Genomic DNA, 18735 nt, shown 5'->3' on the forward strand with positions numbered 1-18735 from the left:
GTCCCGCTCCCGGCGCGCCCTCTCGCCGGGCCGGCGGGCGGGGGTCTGGAGGGCGTCCCCGCGGGCTCCCCGTCGCCCCGGGCCTGGCCGACCCCCGCCCCGGGCCCTGGCCGCCCCCCCGCCGTGGCTCCGTCCCCGACTCCATCCCCCGCTCCATCCCCAGCCCCGTCCCCGCTCCATCCCCGGCTCCCCCGACAGGGCTCGGCGCGGCGTGCGCGCCCGCGCCCGTGCTGCGTGGCGGCGTGGCCCCGGCGTGCGCGCGGCCGGCGGCGGGGGCGGCGCGGCGGGCGGCGGGCGGCGGCTGAGGCGGCGGCCGGTCGGGCCGCGCTCGGAGGCGCGCTCGGGGCCGCGCTCGGGGGCGCGCCAGGCCACGGCCCGCGCGCCGCAGCCCCGGGCGGCCGAGCGGAGCCCCGCGGAGAGGCGGCGCGAGCCCGGCGCGGGGAGGCCCGGGCTGAGGTGAGGCGGCGGCGGCGCGGCGGGGCTCGGACGGCGGCCGGACCCCCGGGCCGGACCCCCGGGCCGGACCCCGCCGCCCGGCAGCGCGGGGCCGCGTTTATGTAAGCGCCGCCGGGCAGGTGGGGAGGCCGCGCCGGGCGTGCGGCTCGCGCGGGAGCCGCGCTGCCCCGGGAGGCTGCCCGGCGAGGGGAGGCTGCGCCCCGCCGGCCCCGCGTCTGCTCCCGGGCGCCGCGGGAGAGGACGGCTGCGCCCGCGGATGGGGCGGGACTGCGCCCCGGGACGGAGGGCAGGCTGCGCCCCGGGGCGTGCGCGCCGGGCGCGGGGATGGAGGGGAGGGGCGGCTGCGCCCCCGGGAGGGGAGCCTGCGCCGGGGACAGCCCTGCGCCCTCCCCGGGAGCGCCGCTTCTGCTCCGGATGCGCTGCGCCCCGGGGAGGGGAGGCTGCGCCCCGGGACGAGGCTGCGCCCGCGTCCCCTTCGGGAGGGCACCGTGTCCGCGCGGGGCGCCCTGCCTGCGCCGGGGAGGGGGGCACCCCCGGGGGGCGGCCGCGCCAGGGACGGCCCCGCGCCCCCTCCCGAGGGCGCCGCGTCCGCGTGGGCTGCTCTCCGCCGCGGGCGTCCCGGGGCGGGGAAGTTCCCGCCGGTGCCCGCCGTCTGCGGCGATCCGGAGCCGGCTGGCGCGACCGGGGGCTCCAGGTGAATCCTGACGCGTCCGCCTCTGCAGCGGGAAGATTCCCGGGCCGGGGGTGGGTCTGGGGGAAGGAGTCCGAGGGGGCTGTGGACGCCGAAACGGGTCGGAGTCCCCGTTTACGGGCTGGAGAACCTGAGGTGTGTTCCACTCCCGATGTAGGTGTCGGAGCCCCGCAGCGCCGTGTCGGGTTCGCAGTTCCTATTTTTAGCCAGCGGGTTTGGGTTGTCACTTGTGATAAGGGCGTTTTTTCCTCTTCTTGCTCAGACCATAGTGGTTAGCGTTCAGCCCTCGAAGTGTAAGGGAAAGTGGCTTGGTGTCAGACTTCCCTCCTCGGAGTGCCCTCATCAAGATGGTGATCAGTAAGTTTTGAGAATAGAAATATGTATTCCAGTCCTCTTTGTTCCCTCTTAAATTTACCGTATGTTGTATTCCTTTGAAAGGTGCCACCTAGAGCTGCATTTTCCAAAACCCTGGGTTGTGTGAAGGGCAGTCCTGGGCAAGTGTCCTTTGATGATCATCTCTTTTCTGAGGCTGAGATTCCTTTACCTTCTTGCTGAGGGTTTCTCTGAGGGGAAAGGGGGAAGGACAGTGCGGGGGTTGGCCGGTACCCTTCCTCCTGGGTGTGGGAATTGGCTGCCTCCTCGAAGGGTCCCTCCAGGGACAGGGTCCCCTCCGCAGGGCCACCCACAGCAGTGAGCTGGCTGGCAGTCCTGCCCTGCCCAGGCGGGGGCAGGGACTCACTCAGTCTTTGCAAGGATTCTGTTGAGTTGTGCCCTGCTGATGTCTGAAGGTTCCTGAGGCCGAATATATTCAGCGACAACAAAATTTGAAGCTGTCGTTGGAAGGGGGAAAAAAGAGGCCTTTCTGCAGGGGGCAGTGGTGAAAAGAAAATTGGCCCAGCTCAGAGAAATGGATGACACACGTATCTCGGGATGCAGCGTGCTCCTGAGGTCAGTCCTGGGAGGTGAAGAAAGGACAGTTAGCAAATAACAGCTTCCACAAAAAACTTCTCGGCTCGAAGGCTAATTCAGCTCTCTGCGAATTTACGTGTCGTAAGAGCACTTCAATTGCTTTTAGACTGGAATAAGGAAATTCTTTAAATTTATATTTGTCTGCTGAATGAATAAAGCAAACTAATTCATTTGGCAAGTGCTTCTCCGTGATGTGCTGTGCTGGGCCCGTGGTGTACAGTGCTGAGCAAATGAGGCAGAGTTCAAAAAAGTTCAGAAGCTGGCAGTTTGCTTTATTAAACATTTTTATAGCATTACATTTTAAAAATGAAATTTATACTTTAGTCATAAAATTTAAAAATGTATACCATTGAAAATTTTATTTATAGATTTGAAAGTATAAGCACGCACGTTGCACATCGAAAAAGTACAGACACATGAGAGTACCTTGTTCCTTTCCATCCCTAGCCATTCGGTTCCCTGCAACTGCTGTGGCCGGTTCACTGTGTGTAGTTCCAGCAGTGGTCAAAGTGTATACACGGTTGCATGTATGTGTTTTAATATAGTTTTAATGTTTGCTGTAAGAAACAGTGCTGCAGTGAATTTTTTTTGTACATGGGTGCAGTCAAAAGCCACTAATCATTTTTTATTAATCATCAAAATTCCTTAGCTGTAAGGTTTATGTAAGAGCTGGGTTTTATTCCCTTGAAGGCTGTGATGAGCTATGTAAGTACTTACTACCAAGGCATTTATTTAAATAAGTTGGAGATAGTTAGAAAGTACATTTTGGAGATTAATAGGTGAAGGATATATTTACCAGCCTATAAAAAGCTTGTTTAAGTCGTGGGGGGAATTCCCTGGCAGTCCAATGGTTAGGACTTGGTGCTCTACTGCCGGGGCCCCAGGTTCGATCCCCAATGGGGAAACGAAGATCCTGTGAAATGTGTGGCACGCCAAAAAAGAAGAAAAAAGAAAAAAAGTTAATATTAGTATGAAACTGAAGAGCTTAGAGATGTCCAGTTTTATTGGAAAACATGATGTTTTTTTCTGTCAATTTTCTAAACCACAGATTTCCAAACCTACAGTTTGGTGTGATGGAAATGCTGCTCTAAAAAAACAAAAAAACAAACAAAAACCTTTAGAAAGTGTGTTCATGACATGTGAGTAGGAAAGGCAAACAGAATTTCATTTAAAAATTGTACGTTGAGGTCATTAAGATCGCCTTTGTTGGGAGTGTGGACAGAGGTGTCCACCTGGCCTTGCTGCCTTGTCGGGCACCTGTTGGTCCAGGCCACTGGTACCAAATTATCACAATTTTTTGGTGTTCTGATTAGTACTGCCAGCTGCTCTCCTCCTGTGTGTGTGCGGTGTTCTAGGAGTGTGCCAAAAAACGGCTCCGGTTTTCAGTTTGTCTTTGTGGTGGATTTAAAATGAAGATGGGGCAGAGAGTGGGGGGGCTCGGAGGGGCCTGGTGTTTTTATGGGAAGTGCAGTGACCCTCTGCTTGCAGATATCTAGGGCAGATTTGTTTCACTCCCATGGTCACCGCACAGGTATTTACCATGTGCCAGGTACTGTTCTAGGTGCTGGAGACAGGCGGCTGAACACAGTACGGGTAGTTCTTGCCCTCATAGGGGTCACATCACCGGGGAGATGAGGATGGTAAAGCCCAGCTGAAGCCCTGAGTGCTGGCTGGAGAAAACCGTAATTCGAAAAGATACATCAGCCCAGTGTTCAGTGCAGCACTGTGTACAATAGCCCAGATGTGGAAGCAGCCTGGGTGCCCATGGACAGAGCAATAGGTACAGAAGATGTGGTCTGTATGTACAGTGGAATATTAGTCATAAAAAAGAACAAAACAATGCCATCTGCAGCAACATGGATGGACCTGGAGATGGTCATGCTGAGTGAAGTCGTCAGAGACAGACAGGGGTCACGTGATGTTGCCTACGTGTGGGCACTAAAGAGATACAAGTGAGTCTATTTACAAACAGAAACAGACCCACAGATGTGGAAAACAAACTTACCCTTACCAAAGGGGGAGGTGTGGGGGAGGGATACATTAGGATTCGGGGATTACACACACACACTACTGTATATAAAGTAACCAGCAAGGACCTACTGTAGAGTACAGGGAACTCTGCTCCACATTCTCTAATAACTTACAGGGGAAAAGAATCCGAAAAAGGATAGCTGTATGTATGTGTATACATGAATCACGTTGCTGTACACCTGAAACTAAGGTAACATTGTCAGTTGACTAGACTGCAATTGAAACAAAAGTCCCAAGTCCCAGGAGGAGCACGTCAGCCTCGCAGGCCGGGAGGTCTGAGGCCGAGCTCCGAGGGTGGAGCGCACCGGGCACCGCTGGCCGGGGAACTCTGCAGTCACAGCCTTGGGCCCCGGGTCGAGCTTCCTGTCCCTGTGCTGATAATTGCTGGGAGCCCGGAGTGGCCCAGAGGGAGGGAGGGGGCAGGAAGTGAGCCCAGAGGTGGGAGGGCTGCAGCTTGTGGGAGCACCGGAGGCTGGCGGGTATGGAATTTAGATGGTAATCTCACCCTCACTAGGGCTGCCAGGCGGCGGCCGGCCAGCCTGCCTGCCTTCCTAGTGACTTCAGCGTTTCAGACAGCAGAATGACGTGATCTGAGTTCCCTTTGAAAAGAATCACTGGCTGTTATGCAGCTACTGCTTGTCGGGAGCTTGTGGCATGCCCGGCCGGTTAAGCGCTTCACATGTATGAGTTAGATTCTCACGACGGTCTGTAAGGCAGGCATTGCCCTTAGTCTCCGGAGCCGTGGCCTCTCTAGAGCCAGGCGCAGAGAGGCCACAGCTCAGTGGCAGAGGGAGGACTCTCCCCGTCCCCTGCCCTGGGCCCGAGGGGCGCAGCAGGAGCCCCCAGGCACCTGCTGGGGCCTGGCACCAGGGCAGAGGTGGGGGGCTCAGGGCCAGCCTTGTTTTTGTCACTCGCAGCCTTATTTTGTGCTGTTAACAGGAAAATGTTACCAATTTGCCTAGGACACAACACTTTCCTATCACTTAGGTGTCACGTCTTGAAAGAGCCCTTAGACTTGAGAAATAGTCTTTTAAAATCGTGCCTGTCTTGTGCTTTCATGAAAAAGGAAAATGTGAGTGAGGTAAAGGAATTATAAAATGTCTTCACCTTTAGAACTCACCCCGCCAAGTCAGCCCCACAGCACGGTCCGCTGCGCTGTCACCACTTGTGGCCCGGCTGGCGTGTCTCAGGACTGCACCCCTGCCGTGTCTGCGGCCCGTCCAAGCTGCGGATACACCCGAGTTTGGATGCTTTCTTGATCTTACCGGCAGGTGTTAAGGAGAGGGTTCCGGTCCTTACATGATGTGTGGACTGACCTGTTGATGGGCCACGTTGCCCCATCAGTCAGGCCTCCGAGAGGAATGGCTGAGCTGAGTGACTAAGAGTTCCTGCCCCGTTTCAGAGTCGTGAAGACGTGGGGAAGTGCGGGTCTTAGAACTGAGGAACGTGGCGTGTTTTGCAGGCGGCCGCTGGGACTGCTGGTAGGCTCTGTGAGATGGAACAGCCCGGAACACCCCTCAGGTTCTTGGCCGAGAAGCCAGCTGGCTCGGCTGTGAGATGGGAAGGCGGTTCCTCGGGCCGGGTCCGTGGCCGGGCCTGCGGGCAGGTCTGTGTCCCACATGCACCAGGTGTGTGAGCTTGTGCTCCCTCTGTAATCCTGTGCTTCCGTTTTCTCTCCCGTAAATTAAGGGTTAGCAGCACCTGGTCTTCTAGGGTCGGTGGGTCGATAGCTGAGCCAGCGTAAAAGCCTCAAATAGTACTTCACTAACGATGCTTAAGAGGGTTTACTTTGCTTGTTATTTTTGTAATCAAGTGGAGATGTTTGGATCTGCGTGGAAATTCAAGGTTGGGTTCAAGAAGAGATTGGGGCCAAATATGTAAATGTGGGGGGGTCGTTTGTATACCGCTGATGTTTGAAACCATGGTCTGGGCCGTGGGTGTAGACACAGAAGAGCAGAGGGTGCGGACTGAGCCGGGGGCGTTGGGCAGGGGGTCCACGAGAGGAGGAGGGTCTTGGATTCAGTAAGCGGCAGTGGCCTTGAGGTGGGGAGGCCCGGGTGGAGTGAGGGGTTGAGAATGTCACATGTGGAGGGCCCTCTGAGGGGGGCCGGGCAACGGCACAGTAGCTGGAGCGTGGTGGGCTCAAGGGGGTTTTTATTTTTAATTTTTAAGTGAGAGTGGTTGCCGTGTGTTTGGGGGCCGACAGGGATGGTCCAGTGGAGACGGACAGATTCCTGATGCGTCGGGAAGGGATGGCGGCACGGGGTGGCCGGAGGGGGAGCCAGGCAGGACTTCTGCGCACGGGAGCCTGGATGCGCTCCGAAAATCTTTCTCAGAGACACGCTGCCCCTTTGAAAGGAGGGCGTGAAATAAAATGTAATTTTGTGCTCAGTCCAGGAAGCTTGGGAATTGGCTGTAGGACTTAGGATCTAGTTTCTTATTAGCTTGTGATGCTAAACACGCCTTGGGGCATCCTTACAGAAAGATACATGTGGAAATGGCGTTTTTCTTTATTAAAAAAATACACGTCTCTAGAAGTGTCATTAACTTAACTAGAAGCTGTCACCTGTATTCACCAAATTCAGTTCTGCTCAGAGGACTAGCGAGACCTGGCTCCTGATTGGTGCCCTGTTCGTCTGAAAGCTCTGGAGGGAGGTGCCAGCTCTGCCTCCAGGATGGCTGCCCCCACCTCCTGGGAGGCGGGTGGTGTCGCGTGGGGCCCCTGCAGACTTAAGCCCCACTGGGGCAGCCGTGTTCACTTCAAGTTGCCTGGTGAAATGGTAAAGCATCTTTCCTGCGTGCCGATTTGTACTGTTTGTGGTTATTTGGGGTTCTTTTTTTGGTGTAGAGTTTCACAATATCAACCTCGGTAGTTCAGGCAACAGGATGAAATGCACGAAGCCTCCCCGCCCCCCCCCCCCCCCCCCCCCCCCCCCCGCTCCGGCCGGGGGGAGCTGGCTGCCATTGCTCTGGGCGCCCCGTCACGTGCCCCTGCCCTCCGGGGTGTGGCGGTTTGGCTGAGGGCCGTCTCTGGCCGGATGCTCAGAGAGGGAGCGGTCTCTGCCCGGGGGAGCCAGCCTGCCCGAGGGGCGCCCTGGCCAGGGGTGGGGGGGGAGCGGCATGCGTGTCCTGCCCTGGCGTGGAGGCTGCTGATCGGAGTGGCCAGGGGCGCTGGCAGCCTTTGTCAGGGCGTTTGTGGGGACACCAGCTGCGGGGGCTCTCCTGGGCCTGGGAGGGGCCGGCAGCAGGGGGACGAGGCGCCCCGGCACGAGACGGGAGGCTCTGGCGGCGGACAGGGGCCTGGTCGGAGCCGTGCGGGGAGGCCACGGAGGTGGGAGCAGAGGTGTCGGCGGACGGTGGGGCCTGGGGGGCGGGGGGCCTGGAGGGTTAAGAAGGGCCCTGGGAGCCAGCGGAGGCCGGAGGGCCCGAGGTGGGGGGTCTCGGGCTGCAGACGTCCTCGGACGTTGGGTTCAGTTCCAGTCCGCGTGTCACACATCCCTGGCGTGTGGCGCGCGCGGTGCTTGTTTTTACGCACTCACGTGTCATCTGTGAAGCGCAGGCACGCATGTGCTTCAGCTCTCGGCTGGAACTTCGCTCCCGTCCGTCGTTCCTCACGGGCCTCGCGGTCGGCGTCTCGTCGCCCCTGTGTTTCAGGCTGGGAACCGATGGCGGGAGAGTGTTCAGCGGACGTTTATTGAGCTCTTGCTGTGTGTCAGGCCTGGGGAAACCCGTTGTTTCCTCCTGATGAGGCTGTCCTGTGGAAGCACGGTCGTCCCCTCGTACCTGGCTCCCCCAAGGAGCCCCCTCCCCTCCCCCCTCCCCCCATCTGTTCTGGACCTGCAGCCAGACTCGGGCCCCACCTGGAGGACGGGTCAGAGCCCTGTACCTGCCCCACCTCAGAGGCCGCCTCTCCTGCCGCCCTGTCCCCTCGGGCCTCGCCTCCACTCTCTCCTGGGCGTCAGTCCTCCGTGCCCTCACCTCCCCCCGCCGCGTGCCCCACTGCCCTCTGTGCCCACACTCCCCGCTTTCGTCAGCCTGCCTGGCAGAGTGGAGCCTGGGAAGGCAGGGGCCTGCTCTGTCTCTGTCCTCAGGCCCAGAGCAGCGCCTGGCAGGTACCGGGCGCCCACCGGAGTCTGTGGAATGAATGAGTGGCTTTTTCTCACTTGTAACACAGGTAGTAGGATCCGAATGCAGGCTGTCTGCCTCTGGAAACGTGATTTTTCGGCCTGAGGCCCCCCTCCCCCCGTGCTGGGTGAATCTGTCCTCTGTTTATTGCCATGTGCCTGTGTTATCTCCAGAGTTCTGTGCTTCTCTTTGTAGAACAGGAACATTTACAAGACATTCAAAATTGTTCTAAAACTATAAAGTGCAATATAGTAAATTAATCTGTTGAAAACAGGGAGTCCTCAACTTGAAAAAAAATAGCTCTATTCTGTTAACCCCTTTCAGGCAACGTGTAATTGAAATGCATTGTCTTAAGAAATGACAATATCCGTCATAGAGAAGTGATCGTTCTAACTACGTCTTGATGAAAGTGAGACTACTTTGAGTAATTCTGGGAGGTTTCAGAAAAGCAGCCAAATAAGATGAAAAATACTTGATTCACCTTGGAGGCTCAAAGGGCTCAAAACTCTAAAGGAATGTAGCTTAAAAGCCGTTTGGTAGAGGAGCCAACAGGAGAGTTTATGGGCGTTTGGGGCACTGGGCGCCTGGCCCCAGCCCTGCTGACGCGGTGGGCCGTTCACAGGCTCTCCCCCGCAGGTGCCGTGTGTGAAGGGGTGGTCGAGTTAGTGACGTCCAAGGTCACCCCATTTCTAGAAGGCTCTTGTACACGGGAGTCGAGCGACACATTCTGAGTGCTTTCAGGGTCCCTCGGCCATTGTCCACAGCCTCCGGGTGGCCGGTCACTGCGGCGGCTGCAGGTGCACGAGAGGCTGGACCCGGCTGGCGGTGTCCTGCCACGGCCCTCTGGACCGCAGCTTTCCAGAAAGAGGGGGGCGGGTGGGTCAGGAGGCGGCGCCGGGCGCGGAGTTCTGGGCTCTGACTTGGGGAGGAGACACCAGAGCCCAGGGGGCGGGGGCCTGATGATGCCTTCCTCTCAGTTTTCTTAGTCTTAGGGGACCAGACAATGTTAGCTGTTGAACTGGGCGAGGATGGGTTTTTCAGGCTTGTAGGTCTTGAGTGTGTCAGTAAATGACTGAAGATAACTCAGTGGTCCGTGCATCGTGGACGCTTGGAGACCCGGGTGGCTCACACGCACGTTGGGCGGGTTGGATAATGTTTCAGAGTCACTGTGGCCTCGCGCCTCTTCTCAAGGGCAGTGCCCGCAAGTCCAGTTCCTTTCCTCGTTTTGGTTGCCAACAGCCAAGTTCCCTGCCGCGCCAGGGGTCCCCTTGTGCAGGGTGCGTGAGCTCCTGGAGGAGGGAGTTTCCTCCAGGACGCAAGGCAGCTTCCCGGCTCCCGGCGGCCGCCCTGCCGCCTCCTGCCGCCCGGTCCCTTCCCGCAGCCCGCCCCGTCGCGGGTCCCAGGAGTGGGTTCTGCCGGCCCTGCCCTCAGGCTTCTCTGCCGGGAGGCAAGGCTTTGTAGGTGTGGGGCGGGCGCAGCCTGCCTCGTGGCGGCCAGAGGACAGGGCGCTGCATTTCTGGCTTCTGCCTTAGGAAGGGGGCCCATTGGGGGGAGGCGCCAGGTCGGGGGCGGGAGGCTGCTGGGTGGCCACACAGGCAACCCCTGGCGCTCCTGAAGGAGGCGGGCCAGCAGTGCACGCAGGCACTCGCCTGGTTTAGCCTGAGCACGAACGGCTCCAGGCCCGTCTGAAGGTGCAGGCCCAGAGGTGTCTGTGCTCGGGCCGGTTGAAGGAGCAGTGATGCGATGGGTTCTGTCTGCTCTCTTCTTGGCATGAACGAAATTCATTACATCAAGTGCACGTGGATCCGTCTTGGTCATTTCAAATTTGATTCCTTTTCAAAATAGGAATCTACCCAAAATAAGTCGAAAGGAGCTCCTGTTCTGAATTGGTCGTCTGCGTTAGGTCTCACGATATGCCTGTTGCCGTGCCGTGTCCTCTTGGCAGGATGCTGTAGGGGAGTATCCTTTCTTTCTTAACATGTTAAAACTTTGTTTTCATTACGAAGCTATCCATACGGTTAAAGACCCGTGGTTAGTAATTTTTTGAATAGACGGTTCCGGGATGGCATAAGCATTGATAGTGAAGCCTCACTCACTGCGGGTGGAAGCTGGGGGGCTTGAGGCGGAGACCCTCGTCCCGGAGGGCGTGGAGTTCGTGGGAAAGAATCAGGATCTCAGAGCTGCGAGAACTTGGGGTCACAGAGTTCAACTTGGATTTGACCATCAACGAAAACCTAGGGGAAAAAGGCACCATGGTCAGGTGTCAGCTGGTTTTTGGAAGTGGTAGGGTGACTGCTGTGTCAGGACTGCTGGCTTGTGGTCCTTCTGAAGGCGTGGTCCAGCCTCAGCCAAATGCAGGTCGGGCTTAAGTCTGCATCCTCTGACTCTGGCTCCGGGTGTCTTCCTTTGCTGTCGCGTAGTAGGTGGTTTTCACCCACGTGCACGTGAGTGAGACGCATTTGATCATTTCATGGTGAAGCTTTCTACTCTTTAATTTCATCCTCTGATGAAACTGAGGGTGTTGATATTTCCAGAGGAAAGGCAGGTATTGTGTAAACCAGCCCAGCGCCCCTTAAATTCTCCCTGAACCATCGCCCTAGGCGTGTGCGGCACAGGTGGGAAGGAGCTGAGCTTGATGACTCTCAGCGTTTCTCACCAAAAGCCTTGCTGTAGGGAAGGGAGGGCTTTCCCTTTAGTTAAGCAAGACTTGGAGCCACGCCGTGGCCCGGAAAGGTGCGCGGATTCAGATTCCTGGGGCAGAGCTGTGCTGCGAGGGAGCCGGGGAGGGCGCTGCCCTGCCATGTGCCCGTGGCCCTGTCCGCGCCTGGTGTATGCTCTCCACGGGCAGGGAACCCGTCCCCCAGGTGTTGGCCCAGACCCACCGGCGGTGGAGAGAAACCACACTGGTGGCGCGGGCGGCCTGCTGCCCGAGTGTCCATGTCTGAGTGCTCGGGAGGGTGTGGGCAGGGCAGGGGGCACGAGGCTGGGAGGCTTCGTTTTCTCCTGCTCGCAGAGCTGCCGTGAGACTCCCCCAGGGGAAGCAGACAGGTCAGCCACGTTCATGAATCTCTAAGTTGTGCCCCTGAGCCCGTGGCCCAGTTCTGAGCTGTTGCTGTCACCCCAGTGCTGCGTGTGTTTGTGGCCTGTTCCCATGACCACCTCCCACCGTCGGCCACCTCTGCTTTCGGTCTCTCCAGACTTGCCTTCTCTGGGCGCTCCGTGTGGATGGAGTCACACATAGGCAGTCCTCGGTGTCGGCGTTTGGGGGTCGCCCGCGCTGTGCGGTGGGTCAGTACGTTGCTCCTTTTAGCCGCTGACTAGGACTCTGTCACGTGGGGTCACACGTCTTTTTTGTCCCTTCACCGGGGATGGCGTCTGGTCATGTCCGCTTTCTGCCTCTGTGACTAGCACTGCTCTGAGTGTGCGTGAGTGTGAGCGTGTCTCTGTGTGGACAGGAGCTCGGAGGGGCCTGGGGTGACGGCACGCGTGACAGTGACAGCAGGGCCACGGGCGGGACCCCGGGGTGCGCGCTCGGGTCTGTCCTGGCACCCGCACCGCGCGTCTTGAAGAGGGGGGGCCCCGGGCGAAACACCGCGGACGTGAGGCCGAGCACAGGCGACTGGGTTTCCTGGGACGGCGCCCTCTGGGCTCAGGGTGGGACAGAGGACGCTTCCCCAGCATTCGCTTTTTCCTCTGCCTCAGCTGCAGGGCTCCGTGGGCGGATGCTGTGACCCCGCAGGCCCTCCTAGGGATTCAGCCCGCGGACACACCCCGGGCAGGTGACCTAGTTGTCCAGCCGGGGCGGGCGGGAGGCGCTGGGTGGCCACGCCGGTCTCTGGCGAGGTCTAGCACACGCAGGAAGGCAGCAGGGCCGGGTGTCGGAGCGCATCCGGCGAGCTCCCTTCAGGTGAGTCGTGCAGAAGGGAAGCGGGAAGGGAAAGCCAGGGCGGGAGGGACTGGGCCCTGCCGGGGCGGGGTGGGGGGCACTCGCGGCCGGAGGGGTGGGCCAGGGCTTCTCTGAGTGGACCTCTCGCTACGGCCCGGCCCTGGGGGCCTCAGACCCCAAAACAAAATAAATGAACATCACCCAGGTTGTGGGGGAGCTCAGAATGGGGTACAAACGGAACCGAAGCTCAGTGTCGGACAGAACAGTAACAGCGCCACAGCCAAAGGCGGGGGAGGAAAGAACCATCCGGATTCGGGAAATCAGCACTTTTCTAGATTCTCGGGCCACAGAGAGAAAGGGCTGCACGCAGCGCTGTCCGTCTGTCTCTCCCGGGGTGAGGTGGCGGTGCGCACGTGTCCGCAAGGAAGGAACCGTACGTGTGCGGTGCTGGCAGGAGCCCGGAGGCAGTTGCAGACGAGGGGAGGGACAGGCGCCCGAGCGCGGGGCTGGACCCCGGTGTCAGTGTGCCCCGCGGTGTTCCGTGTTTGTCCGCACGCGCAGGTGGTGCAGAGAGACACGGAGGCTAGAGCAAGGCCGCACAGCTCCTCGCGCAGCCCCCTGAGGACGCCCAAGTGCTTCCTCCCAGCAGAGAAGAGGCGCCTCTGAGAGGATGCGACGGGACCCCGGTGGTGCAGGGAGGGAGGAAGGGCCGGGAAAGGGGGGGGCCGCCTGGGGGGGCAGGGCCAGAGCTGGCGGCTCTGAGCGGGGCGTGGGTGACGGTGGAGCTGGGTGAGGGTCCGCATCCAGCGTTCCTCGGCTGACGCGGGTGAAGAACGGTCGGGGGGAGGGGACCAGAGGACCCGGTGAATCAGCGGGGCCGAGGCGCGCTCCAGGGCAGTGGCCACTTCAGGCCGGACCCAGGACCGAGGCTGCGTTGGTGAGTGAAGGTTTGAGGAGAAACAGGATCTTCTCCTAGTCGCAGGGTATCTCTTCCCCAAGTTACTTACTTATTGAAAAGGGAAAAGCGGTAACTTTAGAGTGGAGAGAGCCGGCAGACACCACCTCGCCCTGGTGATCGGGCAGCGTCACCTGTGGTGGGACAGGTCGCCGTCACAGCTTCCCTGCCGCACGGGCACGGGCACGGCGTGGGCACGAGGAAGCGGCCCGCGGACCCCGGTAGAGGGCATCCCGAAAACACCTGACCGGGGTTCTTCAACGTCCAGGTCCTGAGATGGGGAAGGATTAAGTGGCATCCGGCTCGGAGGGGCCTTCGGAGACGTGCCGGCAACGTGCCGCATGGGTTCTGCAGGGGTCCTGGGACGGAGAGGGTGTTAGCGGGAAAACTGGCGAGGTTTCGGTAGCGGAGCGGGCGGTATTGTCCTGATTTTGGTAAGTGTTCAGTGCTTCCGTAGGACGTGCCCCTCAGGAGAAGCTGGGTGGGGGCTGCGTGGGGTCTCCGCGCCGCTCTCGGCCGTCCCCACCGCCTCTGAGCTCTCGTGACTCTGCCTCGGAGGGGGGTGCCGCGTCGTCCCAGCCAGAAGCACTCCCAGGCCTTCTTACTGGAGATCCTGGCCACCTGAGCCCCGCGTGAAGCATCCTGGAGAGGCGTCTCTTGCATCCGTGGCGGCGACGGGCACAGTTACCCCAGAGGGGGGCGTCAGAATCGCCTGGACCTGGTGGGAAGAGGCGCTGTGACCCGGAGGCAGTTACTGCCGGGGTGCAGATTGGGGACCTCGCCCATGGCTACGGGGGTTTTCCTAGGTGTCCTTGGTCTCTTGACTTTATTATTTTTTTCCAAAGAGAAATTTTGAATTTTGTATATTCACACTGATCCGTCTTTTCCTTTTGACTTGGGTTTTGAGTCCTAAGAACATTTTCCTTCTTTAATTTCTTCCAGCAGTTGTATATTGTTTTCCAGTTTAGCCCATCAGTCTACGTGAAATCTGTTTCTATGGTTTGAGGCCAGGATCTACTAATTTTTCCGGTTGGCTAGGCAGTTGCTTCGGTCATTGCGTGCTCTGTCCTTTGCCCAGGGACGAGAAATGCAGCTTGTTCCTACCCTAAACGCCTCCTTCGGAAGGTGTCATTTCCTGCTGCTGTCACTGCGGAGTTCTCTCCGGCTCAGCGGCGGAGAGGACCAGGTCGTGCAGGCGGTGCCTCTTCCTGTCTGAGTTTTGCGCTTTCCCCTTATTCACTGGCTGGACCTCGTGGTGCCAGGCCGAGTGGGGTGTTGGGACAGTGGCGGTGACCAGCGGGCGCTTCTCTGGTTCCAGCTTTGCTGTGGACGCCTCCCGCGCATCCTTGCCGAGGGTGGTGGTCACTGTAGTCGTTTCGTACGTGCCCTTCATCTCGTTAAGCAAGTCCCTGCCTGCATGCTGAGAGGTTTTAAAAAATCAACTGTATCATGTACAGCAGTAGAGTTTTATGAGTTGCTTTTCTGCATCCGTTGAGATGATCGTACGGTTCCCCCATCTGTTAATACAGTCAAGTTTCATTCACAGATTTCCTGATGTTCAATATTCTGTCCTTATCAGGAGAAGCCTCACTTTACTTTTAACACTGAAAATTGTTTGCTACTTGCTTTAATGTTTTCCCTTCCTTTAGAATGAGTCCCTTCTCTCGCCATTGTCCCGTGTGCTTATTTTGAGACGTAGTTTACGTACTGTAAGGTACCGCAGTGCTGCGCTGATCCGTGTTTAACAAGTGGCTTTGGGGGGGGGGGTGATGGTGTAAGAAGCCCTGCTTTGTGGGCTTTGACAGTTTCCGTGGCATAATGTTCTCACCACTGCCTATTTCAGCTTACTGATGAGCTGTCGCCTGGCGGTCCACAAAAGTCCTGAGGTGTGACAGGCCTCTCTTGAGCTGGCAGGCGCTGGCCCAGCTGCCAAGAGCCTGGCGGGCAGGCTGCTGGTGGCCACGCCCGTGTGGCTCACGTGACCACCTCAGATGTCCGCCGTGGCTTCCCCTGCCCATCTGACATCAGCAGCCCCCTCCCTGGGGTCTGACCTTGGTCCCTTGTCTTGAGACTTAGTGTTCTGTCCTGTCCGTCCACAGCACCTCACTCCCCCCGAGAATGGCCTCGGCCACCTCGTTTAAAGACAGTGAAATCCTGAGCTCACAGTCCGTCCTACTGAGAATTCGAGCACCTGACTCACGATGACTGTTGTGGCACCGAGGTCGTCAGGAAGCAGTGTGCGCTCTGTGGTCGTACCTTTCCTTAGATCCGAGGGCTCTAGCCTCTTGCAATCACGTAGCTCTTCATCTTCCTTGGTGTGAGTTAAGGCGTTTTCATTCATCTATCCGTGCAGCCGTCGGCAGGCAGTTTTGAGTGTCTGCTGTGTGTCAGGCACGGATGATGGAGGTGCAGCCGTGAGTAAAGCCTCGGTCTCTTTCTCCGTGAAGCACAGGTTCTGATACACCTTGAAGTTGCGTGTCTTTCTAGTCTGACGTCCTTGCCAGTTCTCTCCTTACTCAGCCAGCCACCTGCCTTTGCCCCTGGTGTTATCTTAAACCAGCTCTAAAGTAATCCCATTTCTTCCCCGGCTTCAGTTTTGAAATTCCCTGCTTCGATGTTAGCTGACGTTTAGCTTAACTACTTACACAGTTATTTCTGCTTTTACCAATGAAAAGGAAAAGGAATTGCATCTGGTGATTTTTACATTAGGAAAGGTCAGTGTTTTAAAAGGGTCGTGACAGTGGACTGATTGGAGAAGTTTAGTGAAGTGACGCTCTTTCTGGGGTGGGGGGTGTCCGCGGGCGGCTCCCCGCCAGCATGGGCTCTGTCTGTCTAGCTCCCGGGGGCGCCGGGCTGCGTGGGGCTGTGCTTCTGAGCTCGGTGGCCCCGAGGGGTGGTTGTTAGGTGTTTGCTGTGTGTGCTTTGGAACCAGGCAGGGTGGAGGAGGTGGGCACCAGGTCCCGTGCCCCTGTGCGCTGCGGTCCAGGGACAGCGGCGGGCTTCCCTGAGGAGGAAGAGCTAGAGGACCTCGACGCGGGGCAGCCGGCGTGGAGGGCAGGCGGGGAGTCGGGGTGCAGGCCAGTGGGCCTCAGAAGTTCATCTGCTGGTCTTTCTGCCAAATGGATCGGGATTCCTGCCTTTTGATCCTTTGCAAAATAGTTCTATTTATTCAGGCGCCTGAAGGGGCCTCAGAGGTCACCTTGCCCCCTGCCCCCGGGAAGCTGCTGAGGCACCAGCGTGTGAGAGCGCAGCACGGGCGGTCTGGCCCCGGGCCCTGGACCGCTCCATCCGTCTGCAGGGAAGGACCTTCCAGGGAAGGCGGGTCCCCCTGCGGCTGGGGCCTGGCCCTCGGCCGAGACCCGAGAGGCCAGCACTCCCTCTCACTCCTCGCTCCGGCGCGTCCCGCACGCACGACGGCGTCACCCTCGGGTTGAGGACTTAGGACGGAAAGAAACCACGGAGGCCCTTTGGTTTATGGGGTGACGTGTGACCTCTCGCGGGTGCTGACCAAGCCGGCCCTCCTTTCTCATTTGACCGCATTGCAACTGGCTTGTGGGGGGAGTTAAAAACGGCTGTCGAAGAAAACCTTTTTCACGGGAATAAATGCCTTTTTTGGGGGGTATCGTTGCACCTTGGAATTTACTCTTTGGAAGTAACAGTTATGGGGGTCGCATCTTAATCGGAAGGTTGACTCCTCTGAGCTTCCCTGTGAATCTTAGAATCAGAATTTAGGAACCCTTGTCAAAGTAATTTTCCATTGCTGTGCTCTGAATGCATCTTATTTATCTGTACTCAAATGTGTGTCAGACTGACACTAATAGGGAAAGCAAAACACCTTTCTATAAATATTAGTGAACAGATTAGGGATTGTACCAAACCATAGCAGAGGAGCTGGAGGAAATCAGTGAAGCTCTCAGTGGCTTACGTGTAACTCTTTACTTGAGTAATTATTTAAAAAGTGTTTTAGGAAGTAAAGCCTCTCAGTCCTATAAAATAGGAGTCATTCATCATCACACGTGTGTGTTTTTCGTTCTTTTTCTTGAAGATAGATCCTGGGTCCTAAAGATGTCAAAACTAGCATCACATCGAGTTTTCTAAAGCCAAGGGAATCTGTATCCTGTTTTCTGGAGCCAACGGGGTAATCTCTTACTAGGTATTGAAACCCTTGTGGGGTCTCAGATCACCCCACCCCCCATTTACACAATAGGCACAATGAAAACCAGGAAGTCAAAGCTCTGAGATAAGGAAGCAGCCCGGCTCCTGGCACGCTGTGGGGTCACGCCCGGAGGGGCCTGGCGGGCACGGCCGAGCTGCGGGCGGCCGCGGGTGCCGGCTTCCTTCGCGCTTCCTGACGGCGCTGGAGCTGGGTCGGGGTGCCTGGTCCCTCTCACGCCCTGGGCGTGCTGTCCCAGGTTTGCTCATGCTCCCGTTGCCCGCTTTCCGGAAGCATCCCTGGCGATCAGGCCATTGGAGGAGAGCAGCGGGGAGTCCGTGGGTGCCGCCCTGCCCGCGGAGCCTCCCTGCTGCCGGGCCCTGGCTCGGGCGCGCCCGCCGCCTCGCGCCCTTCACCCCGCGGCCCTGGAACAGCCGCGGCCTCTGCGGTGAGGCTCCGGTGCGCACGGCCCAGCGGGGCTGCGGTCTGAGAGGAGCCTCTCCGGGGGGAGGCCTTGGGGGGCACGTCTGGGGTGGGGGTGGGGGCGGCGCTGCTGGGGGGCTCCTGCATGTGCGGTCTCAGTCCAGAGCCTCACTCCTCCGCGTCCTCCCGCTAAGCCCCTTAGGGCTGGGCTTCCTGGCCCCGCTGCTCAGGAGAGGTTCCATAAAATCGGACCAGGTAACCTCCTCCCGGCATTTCGCACTTAGGGGGATCTCTTTAGTCCTCTGATTATTTGTGTGGCTCTAGGTGATCGTAACCTTTTTATTCAAAGCATTGTAAGAGGTGGCTTCTTGTTTTTAATGTCGTGTATAACATCCTCTCTGATGAGACGGGTTTCTGGTGATTTTGTGTATAGAAAGTGAGGCTCTTTTCAGAGATAGAGTAAGTCAAATGATTTGTTCAGAAATGTCCGGAAGTAGGTTTCACAGCTCTGTGAGCAGCTGGGTTGAAGGCACCGTCTTTAACCTGTATTTCGAGTCTCGTTAAAGGCCCAGAAGACCCGTTGACGTCAGGCTGCTTGCCTCTCTTTCAGCGGAGGCCAGGGCTTTCCAAGCGCTCTGAGCCCACGTTGGACCGGATACTCGTTTGTTGTCTGAAATCACCTTGACGCTGGGAAACCTTAAGTGCCGTTTGGGAAGTTCCGGATGCGTTCCCTGCGGTGCCTTGCACGGAGGGTCTGCGGGTGTTTGGCACCCCTGCCACCGAGGCCCTCTGCCGTCTGGGCTGCCGTGGCCGCCCGTCCGGACGCCCGCTCTGCCTGTGTCTGCCTCGGGGGGCCCTGTCCCCGCCCCGGGCACAGGTGAACTCAGGGTCCTCGGGCGCCGGCCGGCCGGTGGGCTCTGTGCACGCGGCACCGCCCGCCTCCTGGCCCCAGTGTCACGATCTCCTGGTCTGTTGTGGCCCCTCCATCCCCTCCACAGGGCTCTTCCAGCCCCTGGGGACCCATCTGTGTCAAGGCAGCGGCCAGC

General features: G+C 58.4%; 1 protein-coding gene across 2 annotated transcripts in view; it reads left to right on the forward strand.

Moving 5' to 3' along the window:
* Positions 1 to 319: 319 nt before the first annotated feature.
* ADARB1 (adenosine deaminase RNA specific B1) overlaps positions 320 to 18735 on the forward strand; it is a 109795-nt gene continuing 91379 nt past the window's right edge. The window contains exon 1 of one of the 2 annotated variants that reach the window (XM_057696366.1): positions 320 to 456. The gene's annotated coding sequence lies outside the window, so the exon portion shown is untranslated. Of the gene's footprint in view, positions 457 to 540; positions 558 to 18735 lie in introns of those variants that run through there. The other variant, XM_057696370.1, reaches the window with a different exon arrangement.

This window comes from Hippopotamus amphibius, chromosome 10 (assembly GCF_030028045.1).
Source record: "Hippopotamus amphibius kiboko isolate mHipAmp2 chromosome 10, mHipAmp2.hap2, whole genome shotgun sequence".
Lineage (NCBI taxonomy): Eukaryota > Metazoa > Chordata > Mammalia > Artiodactyla > Hippopotamidae > Hippopotamus > Hippopotamus amphibius.